Here is a 15,459-nt window from a genome sequence, read left to right as displayed (position 1 = left end):
AAATTTTAGACCCAGTAGCCAGAGGCTGGCCAACCTGCTTGCAGGCGGTAGCGGCGGCAGCAACCTTGGGAGAAGAAGCCAAGAAACTGACATTCCATGGCAAGATAAAAATATATACCCCTCACGATATAAAAGCGATACTCTCCCAAGGGGCACATAAATGGCTCTCGGATTCACGAATATTAAAATATGAGATCATGCTCATGGAGGCAGATAACTTAGAATTGGTAACAGCGAAATTGGTGAATCCTGCCCAGTTTTTATCCGGGGAGCCAGCCCCAGATATAGAACACCTGTGCATAGAGGCCGTAAGTTTACAGACGAAGGTGAGGATGGATCTAAAGGAAACACCCTTAAATCACGGTGATGCTTATTTCTGCGACGGGTCATCTAGGGTAATAGAGGGAAAAAGGAAGTCGGGGTATGCGGTGGTGAAAGTGGTAGAGAATGGGAATATGGAAGTAGTAGAGAAGAGAAAATTGCCAGCATTATGGTCCGCTCAGGTGTGTGAACTGTACGCATTGAAACGAGGGTTAGAACTGCTTGAGCATAAGAGTGGGACAATATACACAGATTCGAGGTATGCTTTCGGGGTGGCACATACGTTTGGAAAAATCTGGGAAGAGAGGGGTTATCTAAACTCAAAAGGAAAGGATTTAGCACACCGGGAACTGATAAAGGAGATCTTAGAAGCCTTGTTACTACCAGAGGAAGTTGCCATCGTACATGTGAGGGGTCACCAGAAGGGAGACACAGTAGTCGCTAGGGGAAATCGGGCAGCAGACATAGCAGCTAAAGAAGCCGCCCAAGCCCAAGAAGAATTAGGGGGAATCTTTACATTAAAAGGAACCCCTACAGATGAGGAGGGAAGCCCCAAAGGGGGAGGGATGGTGTTCTTGGATGACCAAGATAAAAAGGCTATCCAAGAACTAGAGCTTCAGCAAAATTCTAGAGGGGAATGGAAACTCCCGGATGGGAGGAAGTTTTTATGCAAAGCTCTAGCGAGAAACATCATAACTGAATTACACCGTCTCACCCATTGGGGGGTGCAAGGGCTCTGCGACCACTTTTTAAGAGAATATGTGTGTACAGGGGTGTATGACATCGCCAAAGCAGTGACAAAAGGGTGTGTGATATGCCAACGAGTAGATCAAAAAGTCATGAGGAAACCTTTGCCGGGTGGGGGTAAGCTGGCAGAAAGACCGTTCCAGAGAATCCAAATTGATTTCACAGATATGCCACCGGCAAGAGGGTTCAAACACTTGCTAGTAATAGTAGACCACCTGACCCACTGGCCGGAGGCATTCCCCACCCGAAATGAGACATCGGGGACGGTGGTAAAAATATTATTAGAAGAGATTATTCCCAGGTACGGGATAATAAATACCATAGACTCGGACCGGGGCCCCCATTTTACAGCCAAGGTTTTGCAGGACACTATAAGAGCCTTGGGGGTCCATTGGAGGTTACACACCCCATGGCACCCCCAAAGTTCGGGGCGAGTTGAAAGAATGAACCGAAGTATAAAGACCACTATTACTAAATTAATGTTAGAGACGAAGATGGATTGGGTAAAATGCCTACCCCTGGCACTGCTAAGAATAAGGACGAGGCCCAGGGCGGATGTGGGAGTGTCTCCATATGAAATGCTGTTTGGTTTACCATTCCTCATTTCTCCGTATAGTACGGGACAGTACGTAGAAGGGGAAGAGGTCACCCAACAATATCTGAGAACAATAGTGGAGACCCTTGGAAAACTCCGGAAACGAGGGTATCTTCCCCAAACTCCCCCTCTGGAGGTGAATGTGCACAATATTAACCCCGGAGATTGGGTCCTAATAAGAACCTGGACACATACTCCCCTTACACCCCGGTTTGAAGGGCCATACCAAGTGCTGTTAACCACCCATACAGCGGTCCAGACACAGGAAAAGGGGTGGACCCATATTAACAGAGTGAAAGGACCTGTGGCACCACCGAGAGGAGACCGAGATCCCAACACTCCCACAGACACCTCTACAGCCTGGACAGCTACATCGATCCAGGATCTGAAGATAAAACTGAAGAAAGTTCCCAAAAACTAACCTTGGTTTCAGACTGTTCTCTGAATTGTTAACCTAGCAAGAAGTTATACCAGTTCTGTAAGAATTTTTTTGATAAGTTATACTTACACGATTACCTAGGATCTTTATCTTCCATCGGGCGGAGATCCCCTTTAGAGAGGGAAATTTAGGATAAAGGGAGGGTGCAGAACGGGGCCAGGGAAATGGGCACCCTGAGACAAAGAGGAGGCGGCTCAGAGGAGGCAAGACCGGGGGAGGCCAGAAGAGAAAAAAAGGCTCCTACCGGACTCCGGAGAGCGAGAGTTCTCTCTCTGAGAGGGGTTGTGATAGCAGTCATTATGATGTTGAGTTTTGTAGGGGGAAGAGAAATAGACCCCTGTGTGAAATGCTATCACCCCATATATGATGGAGAGAACGTGGAATCTCTAGTTCGGGTGCATACCAACCTGAGCCCCGTATGCTATAATAGCTCCCAATTGGATGTATGCCGGGAGGGAGGAAAAACTTATTGGATGACTAGAAACATTGCCTCTTTTAGGCAGAGACTCTTAGGGAACTGCCCTATGAAAGATACTTGGTTATGTTTTGAAAAGAAAGAAGAAGGAGTATCAAGTGGAATAGATATGATAAAGGAAAAGAGAGTTGAGATGGAGACTGGAAATAAAGACTGGGGAAGCCTGGGAGGGAAGAACCTATTTATAGACCTGATGGAGAGAATTAGTAAAGAATTGAACGTAACAGACTGTTGGATTTGTGGGGGTACACGAATGACAGACGTGTGGCCATGGGAAGGGGTGAGTTTGGGACCTAAGGAAGTATTGGAAGTACAGCAAGTAGAAGAGGGTCGGAGTAAGTTGGAAAAGAGAAGGAAAGAGAAGTGGGAGTTGAAAGCGGAAGTTATCGGGGAGGAATGTATCTTGAGAACTGGAGAAAAATTCCATACCCTTGTAGGAAAATTGGCTTGTAAGAGGTATCTGATTACCAAGGGGATCCCCTTCTTCACTCGGTGGGTACCCCAAGAACCAAATAGATACTGGACAAGAAATAAAAAGGAGAGGGGATGCATTTACAACGAGAGAAGCAACCTTTATGAATGTGCAGAGGAGAGAGCAAATCCTTTTAAAGGAGTAGGATCTATAGCTAAATTTTGGGATCTCCCTCATGAAGTTAAGGAGGAGTTTTGGGAAGCCCCAGAAGGTTTATTTTGGATTTGTGGGAGGGCGGCATACACCCACCTTCCCGGAGATTGGAAGGGGAGTTGTACAGTAGGGGCCATAAAACCTAGCTTCTTTCTACTACCCAAGGGAGCTGGTCAAGATCTGGGAGTTCCTGTTTATGACGATCTGAGGAAACTAAATCGAAAAAGAAAGAGGAGTTTGATTGATATCGGGGGCACCCAAAAGTGGAAAGGGCAAGTGTGGACCCCAGATGAGATTATAAAGACCTATGGGCCGGCCACCTGGGCCCAAGATGGATCATGGGGCTACCGGACTCCGATATATATGTTAAATAGAATCATCAGGTTGCAAGCAGTCCTAGAAACAGTGTCCAACAGAACAGCTTTAGCCTTCGACTATGTCAGTGAGCAGTTATCTCAGACTCGAACAGTAGTCTACCAGATAAGATTAGCGGTAGACTACCTCCTGGCAGATGAAGGAGGGATCTGTGGCAAGTTTAACACCACAGAATGCTGTTTAGAAATCAATGACCAAAGTGAGATAATCAGGAACATATCACAAGAAATAAGGAAGATTGCGCATGTAGGAACGCAGGAATGGTCCTCTCTCTTAGAAACAGATTGGTGGGATAACTTCTGGGGATGGAAAGGTGCATGGTGGAAGAAAGTGGTTGTTATTGGGATAATGGGACTAGCGGGATTACTGTTTCTTCCTTGTATTATCCCCTGCTTAACCCGATTGATTATATCAATAATCCAGTCCAGTCATTCGGTTCCCACAGAGAGCGCTAAGATCATGAAATTAGAAGATGTGGGAAGGAAAGAGGCTAGAAAGCTGTATGCCAGATATAAGAAATGGGGAAAGCTATACGAAAGAGAAATAAATACAGCTGGTTGACGCGGGCTGAAGCCCGGTCAAAGAGAAAGAGGGGGGAGTTGTCATGGATAGGGTTTGTTAAAGCAGTTATGCAAGGCTGTTCTCAATACTGTATACTTATCTGTTTTCTATATAATGCTAAGAGTTGATGAGTTGTTGTTGAAGTTATGATTTACCTGTTTTATCTTTCTGTATTCTGAAACCCAGATCCTTGTAAACCCTCTCCCTCGCGTCGGGTATTCCTGCCGCTGCTCCCCGAGAAGGTTTCCGGGTTCCCAAGATGCCTCGCGGAGAGTGCATATTAATTATCATATCTCCAGAATCACTAAAATCTGGATTATCCCTAGAAAGCGAGCCCAGAACTACAAATTACCAGTGTCTATGGGTCGGGGACAGTCCCTAGTAACAAGAAGAGTGCATAAAAACATTCCGGACTGGTCACTGCAACTTAGAAGAAGCCTCAAGAGGATCACCTCCTAAGACTGCGAGCCGATCGAGGAGTCTCGGACGTGTTCCGAAGAAGGTGGAGACTTCCGACCCTGCCGGTATCCGACAGGATCGAGGCCCTTCCTCCGTTCGCCGGCTCAAGGGAGCAGCGGTGGCGTCGCGAACCCCGAGCCCCCTACCCCTTAAGCTGAAATCTCTTAATAAAGGCCTGTTTGGTTGGAGCACAAGGTCTCCTAGGCCCATTTATTTCACCTTCTGTTCCATCTTGTGTGTATTATCAGCCTTGATTGCCATTTGTATATCAAAAAAGAAGGATTTTCAAAATACTGACCACCTTCTTCTTACCCCCCTTTTGGAAGTGCCAGTTTGGAGCTCTGGCATCTCACACTCACTTTCAGAGAACCTGAAAATAGAGGGCAGTGTACTCTGTCCTTGTCAGACATGGACATTTTCCCACCCCCTGCATGAATCATGTGCTCCTTCTGCATCTTCTGAAAGGTTTTAATATATTTATTATCACACAAGTAATCTGTTCCTCAAAGACTTTAATGCATTCCCTTGCCCTCGACTTGTACCTGCAAAGCAATTATGATTCCAGCTGTGTCACTGTTAAATATGCCATTAATTACTTCAGGAAGGCATCAGACCATACTCAGAACACACTGTAAACATTTTATGTCATTAGGTAATGCACTGAGGCTGTTTTTATTGCCAACAGCTCTATTTATATACTGTGTTGCATAATTAGCTACTAATGAGGCTCTAACTTCCACTGCTGTAAGGCCTAGATAGCTGTTCCTCTTTCAATTAATTCGTTTTTGCTGTCTTATTAACACACTAAAAAAGCTGCAAATTGTATTTTAATTAAAACTAAACTACCTCTGTCTGGAGACTCTAATGAACAAATACACTCCAAGGGAAATGCAAGAACGTTGCCAGTCAAGAGGAGAAATACCTTGCCAGAAGAGCAACACAAAAAGATAACACCACTCACTATTTTCAAGGGCAGGCTCTTCTCTACTTTCTCCTTTATTTTTTTCCCTTTACTTTTCTTCTTTTGTACCTCCAGCAAGACTGCCTACCCTCAGATTGACAAATTGCAAGCTAGACCCTAAGAAACAGCAAGACTGTCTTAAAATCATGAGGTCTGTGTATTTTGAGCCTTACAGATGTTTGCTATTCCCATCAGTCTTCTGTATCACATTTCCTGGCTTTTTCCAGTAGCTGCAAGGGCTGAAAACACACCAGCAGAAACTCATCTACCTCCATGACTTCACAACCATTGCAATAAAATCATAAGCACTGACCACGGCACTTCATTTTCTAACTTCTGAGGACACTTCATGCAATTCATCAAGGAACACTGTCAAATACATCAAGTCACCAGGTGGAAACAGGGTTTGAAATACACCGGGGAAGGAAGAGCATCCCACTGAGCTTACTAACACACACACAAAGGCAATTGATTGTACAGTGTTCCAGTGGTAGAAACAGAGACTCAGTTTTTTTAAAAAAAAACTGTTAAGGCAACATAAAAGTAAAATGGAAAATGACATCCAGAACTGATGTTCCACACTGTATTAAAGCACTGTGAAAACATCCATCTGCAAGGAAATAATCCAGGAGCAGGACAGAATAAATAACAACACAAGAGAAAAGGAAGCAGCACTTTGAAACAATACAGACAGTTCTAGGAATATTCAGGAAGAAGTTCCCCATAGATCCTACAACTAGTGCCAAAGAAGGGACTGCTTTGTTCTTACTGGAAATTGCTGACAAAAGGAGCTGTATCAGAGAAATACAGTGGAGGAAAGATCACCATGTAAAGGTTTCTGGATTAACTGCCTGCTTCCCTTGCAAACACAGGATCCTGAGCTTGCTGTTCTGCCTCAGTTCATGGGATAATTGGGAGCTCATTACTTCTTGGGATGATTGGAAGCTCAACCAGTGGATGACACCAGAACCCTGTACACTGCCAGGACTTCTGGTTTTCAGTCTTAAATTCAGGTACTTCATTCCCATTTCCTTCATGTGAAGAGTTCCTTAATCTCTCATGAAGGGTTTTCCTAATACTCAACTAAGTGGCAGATATTAGGAATGCTTAGCAGCCTGTTGTCCCTAAAGATGAAAATGCAAAGTGAGCCAACTTAATTAAGAATTAATTCCCTTTAAATCACAGCCCAAATTTCTCTCACTGATCAATTATTTGCAGCATGAAATGATTTACAGGACATGGGGGCAGATTAATTTAGGTGACAAAAGTGATTTCAACTCTCATCAGAAATTTTCCATCCTGTTTTTTAAAAATTCACCTTTGAAAGCTAAGTTTTGGCCTACTTACAAGGCTCTGTGTTTTGACTTTGATATTGCTTCACACAGAGCCCCAGTGCCATTTTCATTCTATTACATTCTATTCATTCTATTATTCTCTCTTCCTGCTTGAAGGGATAATTCTGAAAACTGTGCTTTAAAAGAATCTATCACCTCCTTGGAATCTCTGAAAGTCTTCCAAGGTTGCTGGAAAAGTACTGGCTCCTTCCAACAACTTCACACCCGGACTCTGAATATCAATAAAGCTGCAATGAATTAACAACTGTTATTGCCCTTCATAACCCAAATCTTGGGGGTTTTTTTCTGGTGAATGAAAGATTGTGCTGTTCAAGCAGTGAACATAAAAGATGGCTACACAGTTATTTGAGAACATTTGAACTTCTGGATACTACTTTTTAAATCTCTTTATTTGAGCTTCTGGATCCTGAAGTCAGAGGTAGTAGCAGCTGCTCATACTTTACTTTTATTAATAAATAAGTCTTTCTGACAAAAATCAAATAATAAAAGCAAAACCTTTTTTCTCATGATCAACTATGAAGGCTGAGCAAATAGGATTAGAGCAGCAAGCTGGTTTTGAGCAAAAAAACTCCCCAAAGTATTTTAATGTATTCCAGGTATCATTAGAGAATGGTATGAGATATCTTCAGCCCAGACTTATGGAGAAGAAAGAGTAATTTAAGAGGATATATAGCTTTACTCCTTGAATATTCTCTTGAATTATGTACCACATTGCACAAATCTGATCTATTACAAAAGCAACAAGATTGCTTTAGGAAGCATTTCCCTGTCTCTTGTTGATGAGGATTATCTGTTTACAAATTACAGGATGAGGAGCTGACATATTTTATCGAGTGCTTCTCATAAATCCCAAGGAATCCTGTTCAATACACTGCCAGGTGATGATTTTTAAATGCTCAGGAGAGTTTTCATTTCAAACATATGTGTGTTTTAGTGAGTCACACAAACAATGATGCAAGCAGGATGCTGTGTGAGGAAGAGCAGTTCTAAGAGCAATAGCTGCATGAAAGCATGGCTAGAAAAACTAGAAAACATTTGAAATATGGAATAAAATATGCAATAAAGTTTAGGGCTCTGCATCCACATTTTGGTCATCAATAAGTTTATCCAGTGTTGATAAAGGAATACAAGTGGTTTGAAATCAGCTGCAATGCAGCAGTTAAACCACTCTTTTCCAGTCTGTGTTCCAGAGACCCTCTGATGTCCATGGGTTGCTTCTGGAGTCCCAGGAAAGGCTTTGCTCATAAAAACAAGCATTATTTGTCAAGAGCCTAAAACTAAACCACACAACTCCTCAAGCAAACCGGTAGGAGATGGTTGGAATTTCCCAATGTCTGCTGTGTAGCACTGAACACTGAAATAGCAAATTGCATGAAAAGAACCATTACCAGCAAATACTTTAACAAAGAAGGATGGAGTTGGTATTTTTCACATGAGTAATTTTTATACTTGTCCCAATGTCATCTGATTATGCTTGAAAAATGTCATTAATCAATGGGACTTCTTGTGTGAATAAGGATAAGTCTCCTAAGAAGCTGAAGAATTAATTTCCTGATAGCTAATTCTAATATACAATGGGAGCATTTCAAATAGCCTATTTACACAATTTTAATCTGAATAAAATAGGAAATGTCACCTCAATGCTAATACAACATTCCTGTAAATTATGCACATTTTTAAAGCTAATGAAGCTGTCATTATCTTATTAAAATTTGGCACAGCAGTTATTTTTAAGTTATCATTGTAACTTTTAAAATATTTTGCAATTTAATGACTTTAATTCATTTGTATTACTTGTAGGCTTGTATGAAAACTATGGTTTTTTAATCATGCCTATTAGGATGAATGAGAGTACTATGCTTTATTACACATGTTCAATCCCATTCAAAAACGTGGCTGCCTTCTTTTCCCACATTAATATGGATTCTTTCAATCCTGCTCTCAGTGAGAGCAGAAACTAAATTTCAGTTGATTTCACTGGAAGCAGGTCTAAGTAATGAAATTATGATGCTAATAATAAGGATCAGAAATTACATGTAACACTGGTTTTCAATAATTTACTATGTGTGGAACTAAAAGATCACAAATACACTGTTTTTAATTTAATTTAACTGGGTAAACGTAGGTCAGGCCTTAACTAGTGTAAAGAGACATCTCTTCATTTGAAGACTTGATCTTTCTCTTTATTCCACTGCACATTGTCTGCAGGTACAATCAGGAGCCCACAAACACAGTATCAGTGTGTATTGCTGCTGGGGACCATAATGAAAGCAGTAAAAAGGAATCACCTGGGAAACTCTGGTAATTATAATTACACTCACTCCCACAATTGCCCTTTTCCCTGCACATCCCTGCAATACACTCCTGTTCCTATGCCCCAGCACAGACACCACCTGGAATGTGCCCATCCAGGAAAGAGGTGAGCCTTTCCCATGACACAAATATCACCTTCAGATGGCTGAAGGAACACTGATAATGTCACGTTCTGCCCAGCAAGACCCCAAAGCCACATTCCCATCCTACTTACAGCATGGTACATCAGCACTGACTGCACACTTCAGTCCTGTCAGTGCTGTGAGTAACAACAAAATTCCTCCCACTGAGACTTTACACACAATTTCCTTTTTCTGGAGAAAATTTGAGGAAATACTGTATTCCTCTCCATCACAGGCAAGTGATGGATTAGGCAGTCTCAAAGGATGTTCTGGCTCTGTCCTGAGGCTGTTGTGCTGTTTGCTTTCAGATTTAGGCAGCTTCTTAGCAAAGACCTATGAGTGCCATTTGTGCTACCAACACAGACAGCTGGAAAAGTCCCCTGGATAATGGGGAGATTTCAGTACCCAGAAAGACTGGGGCAGCAATTCAAGATTAATGTGCAACTAAGGAAGAAAAAGGCCTGCAATTAATCAGATGCTTCAGTAATTCCTAAATACTTTTTCTTTGATTCTGCTTTCCTCAAGAATATGTAAATGAAACTTTAAAAATACACTTAATATGTTTTCTTTGTAATGAAGATAAAGATTCTGCTGCTAAAATGGGAGACACTCTTGTAAGGAAATGAAAATGCAGCTGGAAGGTGTGCTGGAATTTGCTGTCTGCTGTGTCACCATGCATTTATTAGCATGGCAGCTGCCACTCATCAAACTGAGGAAGAAAGCTGAGTAAAAAACATCTGTTGATTTCATCACTCATTTAATACTTTGAGAAGAACTCAGCTAAATCACTGCCCAGTAACTCTGCTTATAAAACAAGACTTATGGAGAGGCTTATAGGAATAATACTAGATTAGAAAAGCTCTTAGCAGGCTTCATTAAACTTAAACAAGATACAAGGTAGGCTACTGCTTATACAACACATTATTTCACAAGAAGAGAGAGGCTGGAGAACTGGACATTTCCTCCAAGACAGTATAAAAACATAAATGGAAACATGAACTTGCAAAATTAGGACCTGGAACATGCTAAGCTAACAGATGTAAATTCAAGCATTCACACAGATGTCACAGATGGTGAAAATGGGGTTTGTTCTCCAACACCAGCAAAGGTTCTAATTGAGAGAATCCCTGAGACAAAGCCCATCAAGTGACAAATGCCAGCTGCTTATTTACCTTTGAGGATTTCAAACACGACGTGCCACATAATCTTAAAATGCCGATGGCTTTGTGTTATGCTCCTGGAACAACAGTAAAGCCCCAAGCTCTAGAACAGTGTGAACAGAGACACTCACCTGAGGCAGCTGCTCTTCTGGCCCCCACCTGAACCAGGTTTTAGTGGTAAAGGCCATTTTAGTCCACAACAAATCAGAAATAACCTTGCTAAGGATTACAGAGCAAGGATTTGGCTCTCTGGCAGGTGTGTTTTGCCAGCCAAGCAGTACATTCCTGTCTGTGGACAAGTGGAGAAGCTTGTCCCATTCCCACTGCTCTGGCTGGAACTTAACAGCTCTGTCAATGGCTCCATCTATGGATCACTCCCATCAAGGAACTGTATTTTGTTGTACCAGCAGTGCAAACACCTCCCAGACAGCTCCAGAAAATCACCTGGTGAACACACAGCAACCTGGACTGGGCATTAAGCAGCTCTCACCAAGGAGAAGTGCTCACTTTAAACCCTCAGAGGAGCTGCCCAAATGCCCACACCCCAGTAAGGAACTCCTTGAGTAAAGATCTAGGATAAGAAGCACATTTTTTAATTATCTTCCAAGAACTTGGAATAAACTGCTCCTGTTTGCCAGGGGGTTAGGATTCGTGCAGGCGGCCCCTCCCCAAAAAAACCCTATCCCTCCATGTAGTATGAAATATTTGGATTCTCTAGTGGGACATAAAACATAGAACATTTCTGTAGATAAACAAGTGAAAGTACTTCACAGGTTAGGGAAAAAAGAGAAACTCATTTCTGCAAGTGATACAGACTCTCAGGGTGACAAAGAGAATTACTTTTTAAAGAGTTTTTCTCTGCAGTTTCACAAGTAGAACAGAAGGAATTTTCTACTGGGGTATGAGCATCTTATCATATCATTATATCAAGCTTATTTCCATATGTGGAAAAGTTACTTTTCTATTACAGGCTCTTCAAAAATGGAAATAAGATGAGCAAATATATATATTATGAAATCAATTACAGTCTTAATGATGTTTTCCAATAGCAGACTAGAGAATGGCATTGTTTTGCTTGTCTGTTATATAACTTATTTGAACACATAAAATACACTGTACACTGCAAGAAATAAACAAGATGGATGGATGGATGGATGGATGGATGGATGGATGGATGGATGGATGGATGGATGGGAGAGAGTGACATATTTTCCTTGCTCCCTAAAAAAATTGCTCATCTCTTAGTAAGTATAATCTCTGTTTTTCCACAGACTTCTGGTGTGACTGTTGGTATTAGTCCTTTTAGGATGAAACCCACAATAAGTGCTACACACACAAACTGATTTGTAGCTGACATTTAGATACTCGGCACCAAAATAACAAGGCCCAGTTAGCTGAGTTCACATGAATCCACTAAAAAACAGTGACTTGGGGGAACTGACCCACACATCCAGGGGGATTTAGCACATGCTCCGCCTTTTCAGAACAAAGTGCAATCCCCTGATGCATACCTCCAGTTGATTTTTCTCTGACATGACACAAATGACATTAATGGACTCAATACAGTCTTACTGTATTAGACTGCCCTACATAATTACTCTGAATAATCTTTATTTTACATCCACCAGGTAATTTATGAAAGGTCCTCATGTACATCCTTCAGGGTATTCAAGTGCTGCTGAGAAGGGCTTAATTTTTTAAATTATGGGAATACATATAATTTTTTTTCTTTTCAGAAGATCCTTCTTACCACATCAAAACAGATGTAAATCTACATTCCTGACTCATCTCCGTGGCTTGTACTAGTTCAGATTTCATTTACATGCATAAGTGGTCATATATTTTAATGAAGTCTTTTGCAGTAAATACAACCCATAACAGAAACTTTTTAAAAACAAAAATATAAAATAGAACTGGATTTTTACATAGGATTGGGAATATTAATTCATCAGGTTAGTACCCATTTACTCAGGAGCCTTAAACTAGTTTTCCAACTCCTGCTCTGCATTGTGAGGGGTCATGGTTGGACAGAGAGCTGTGGAATGTTCACTCAAATAAGTTAACCTGTGCTGGGACCTTGAAAATGTCCAGCTGTAAATACTGATCCAGCTGTAAATACTGCTTAATCTAATTACACACACAGCAGTTTGGCTCTTAATAACTAACATAAACCTCACCTTCTGCCTCACCAGTGCCTTTGGGAAGGCTCCAACCAGTTTCCACTTAGCAGGGAAAGCATTCCATGGTAAGCTCCTTGGCAGAACAGATAATGCTTGGTCAGTGATGTCACATTATAAACAGCAGGGGAAGAAATGCTGATTTTTCCATGACAAACACAATGAAAGGGTCTTCCTCTGAAATACCTCTGTCTGACATCCCAAAACCAAAAACATCATGGCAAATGATTAACTGAAGTGCAAAGAGAGGAATCATTATTTTCCAGAACAGTGGACATGTTCTTACCCTTTGTTCAATAGTCTCAAAAGATGTTGGTGCATCCCGGGTTTGGGTTCAAGTTAGGGGTTCCGATCTTTGTTAGTTAGTGGGTTCTGTGTACCCTTGTGCATCCCCCATGTTTTCCCCTCCACTGCGGTGGTTAGCTCCAGGCTGCCTGCCATTGGAGCTTCCCCCTGCCACTCCTGTAACCACACCCTGCCCACTCCAGGGAATTCTGTGTCTGTCACCCCATTCCCGCGATCCCACTCGCCCTGAAGCCCTGTGCCTGCCCCTGCTGCGTTCCCGTTGGTCACCATGGTCCATGTCATCGCCGCAGCACCTGCATTCATTGGGCAGGAGGGCCTTTGCCCTCCCTATCCCACCCCCTATATCATCCCGCTCCCCCCCCGTCCCGTCGCCATTTTTGTCCACGCGAGGTTGCGAACGGTCTGCAGCTTCTCCATCGTGGCTCCCGTGGCCATTAAAGCCTCCAGCCACCACCTGGACAGATTTGGATGATTCTCTTGCCTCTTTATTTCCTCCCTTGCACCGACGGCAAAGCGCGGCCAGCCCGCCCTGGTGCGCAGCAACAGAAGCACCCGGGAATCGCAACAAGCTCCGGCCCCGATGAGAAGCCGAGGCACCTGAAGCCGGGCACTCGTGAACTGAATGGGGCCGAGAAAAATAATGCACTGTCGTAGATGTTGTTCCCTGAGCTGGACTCCCACACTCTTCTGGATCTGTGGTTTCACTGGAAGAGCTAAGTCCCACAGGATGACTGTGTTGATTGAATTGAAAGGTGAGCAGTGATCTGAACTAAATCTGTGTTAAATCAGCTGATGATAACCTGGGCTTCAAAATAAAGAATTGATACAATATTGGTGAAGGCAGGTTTTCATTAAAAACTTTTTAGAAGGAAATGTCAAATTCAAGCTTTGTACAATTTGTAGAACTGATCTATAAATGGAACCTTTAGCACTTGCTTTAAAATAGGCCTGTACTACTGTTTTCTTTTTTTTTTCATAATGTGAAATCTTCCAATAAATCATAAACAAATTATCATTCAGCAAAAGTATTGATAACAAATCTGATCTGTCTGAAAGGCTAGGGACAGGTTGCCATGGCTAGCTCTACAGGGTGGCAAAACAAGAGGCAGAAGGAAAACAGTCATAATGGAGGAGCTTTCCCTATCCTAGAAAAATCCCAACAGGAGAGGCAGCACCCTGCCATAAACTGAAGGCATACATATGGTTTATCATCCTTCTTTCCAAGGTCTGTTTTGATCTCCATCTGATGCATGGATCTTAAAGAAAGATGGATTTAGCTGCTGCCTTTACAACAGGGGAGATGAATGCAGCAGCTCCACACAGAGACAGATTCTCAGAGTTTTGGAAGTGTCTGGGGCCTGACCAGCTGGAAGGGTTTCCTTGCCCTGTGTCTGGATTTCCATGTAGGAAAACCAGAGAAGAGAATTCACTTAAGAAGAGCTGCTGGTTAAAGAGTCTCCCTTGGAGGTGCACTCAGCAAGGCAGAAGCTGTGATATAAATAAGCTCCTGCGTCTCTGTGGGCATTCAGCCTCCAGCCTTTACAACCCATCTGCCCCCTCCAGAAGCAAGCACAATTTTAGGAAATTTGTGTGACAAAAGCCTGCAAGGGAACTCCTGTCTCTTTTCATCTCTCTGTTCCTTCTTCCAGCCCTGCTAGATTTCCCCCATCTAATCTAATAATCTATTAACAAACAACTTTTTTTTTGACATTCCCCCCAGGGAATTTAGTTCTCAGCCTCTGAGAGTGGCAGCTGATCCCTAAACCTGCCTTCTGTTCCCTGAGAAAAGGCCACTCTGATCCCTTACCCACCTGGTCAGGCTTCCTGCTGTGAAGAGGATCTCTGTGGAGCAGGGAGGAATGAGCATCTGAACCTTTGCACACAGCAGTGAACTTTGGGCTGGGCAGAGTGAACTGACCTAAGAGCAGCTCAGGAGCAGCCTCAGAGGTGCTCTTCATCTCAGGCAGCTGTGGAAAATGGCCATAAATAAATAAATAAAGCACAAAATGCTTACACCTAGAACTGAGCTGAGGGTCTCAGGTCATTAACCCTGTCACTGATTCCTGTGTCTGATTTCCAGTCTGAAATCAACTCCCCCATTCCCCACCTAGACAGAAGTTGGGCAGCCCACACTGCCTGCAGGAAATGCTCTGAGCCTGCCTCCCCTCTGCCACCACCAAAACCAAATTCCAGGGCTCATTTGGAACCAGAGCCTGACTTTGGGGCCAGGCTCTGAATATCCCATAGGAGTGTGGAATATTTCTGAGTGATGAAGTGTCCTTGGCAAAGCCAACTTTTGTACCACTGAGTATTAACTGATTTTCCATAAAACTTCATGTTTCCTGTCTAATTCTGCTTAGCATGAACAGTTTTAAACAACCTACTGCAACCACTTCTCCACTTGCTTGCCTTTCATATTCTCCAGAAATTAAATACATTACATCAGCAGATCTTAGATGTTTATTATA

The 15,459-nt window shown here is 42.6% G+C and overlaps 1 long non-coding RNA gene across 1 annotated transcript in view; it reads right to left on the bottom strand.

Annotated features, from left to right (window-relative positions):
• LOC128787275 (uncharacterized) overlaps positions 1–14,896 on the bottom strand; it is a 33,981-nt gene extending 19,085 nt beyond the window's left edge. The window contains exons 1-2 of the long non-coding RNA XR_008430643.1: positions 14,803–14,896; positions 12,686–12,761 (exon numbers count right to left, since the gene is read on the bottom strand). This is a non-coding gene — a long non-coding RNA (uncharacterized LOC128787275). The remainder of the gene's footprint in view (positions 1–12,685; positions 12,762–14,802) is intronic.
• Positions 14,897–15,459: the final 563 nt, after the last annotated feature.

This window comes from Vidua chalybeata, chromosome 4, assembly GCF_026979565.1.
Source record: "Vidua chalybeata isolate OUT-0048 chromosome 4, bVidCha1 merged haplotype, whole genome shotgun sequence".
NCBI classification, from domain to species: Eukaryota; Metazoa; Chordata; class Aves; order Passeriformes; family Viduidae; genus Vidua; species Vidua chalybeata.
Note: the sequence above shows the minus strand (reverse complement) of the source record. Positions and strands in the feature narration are given on the sequence as shown.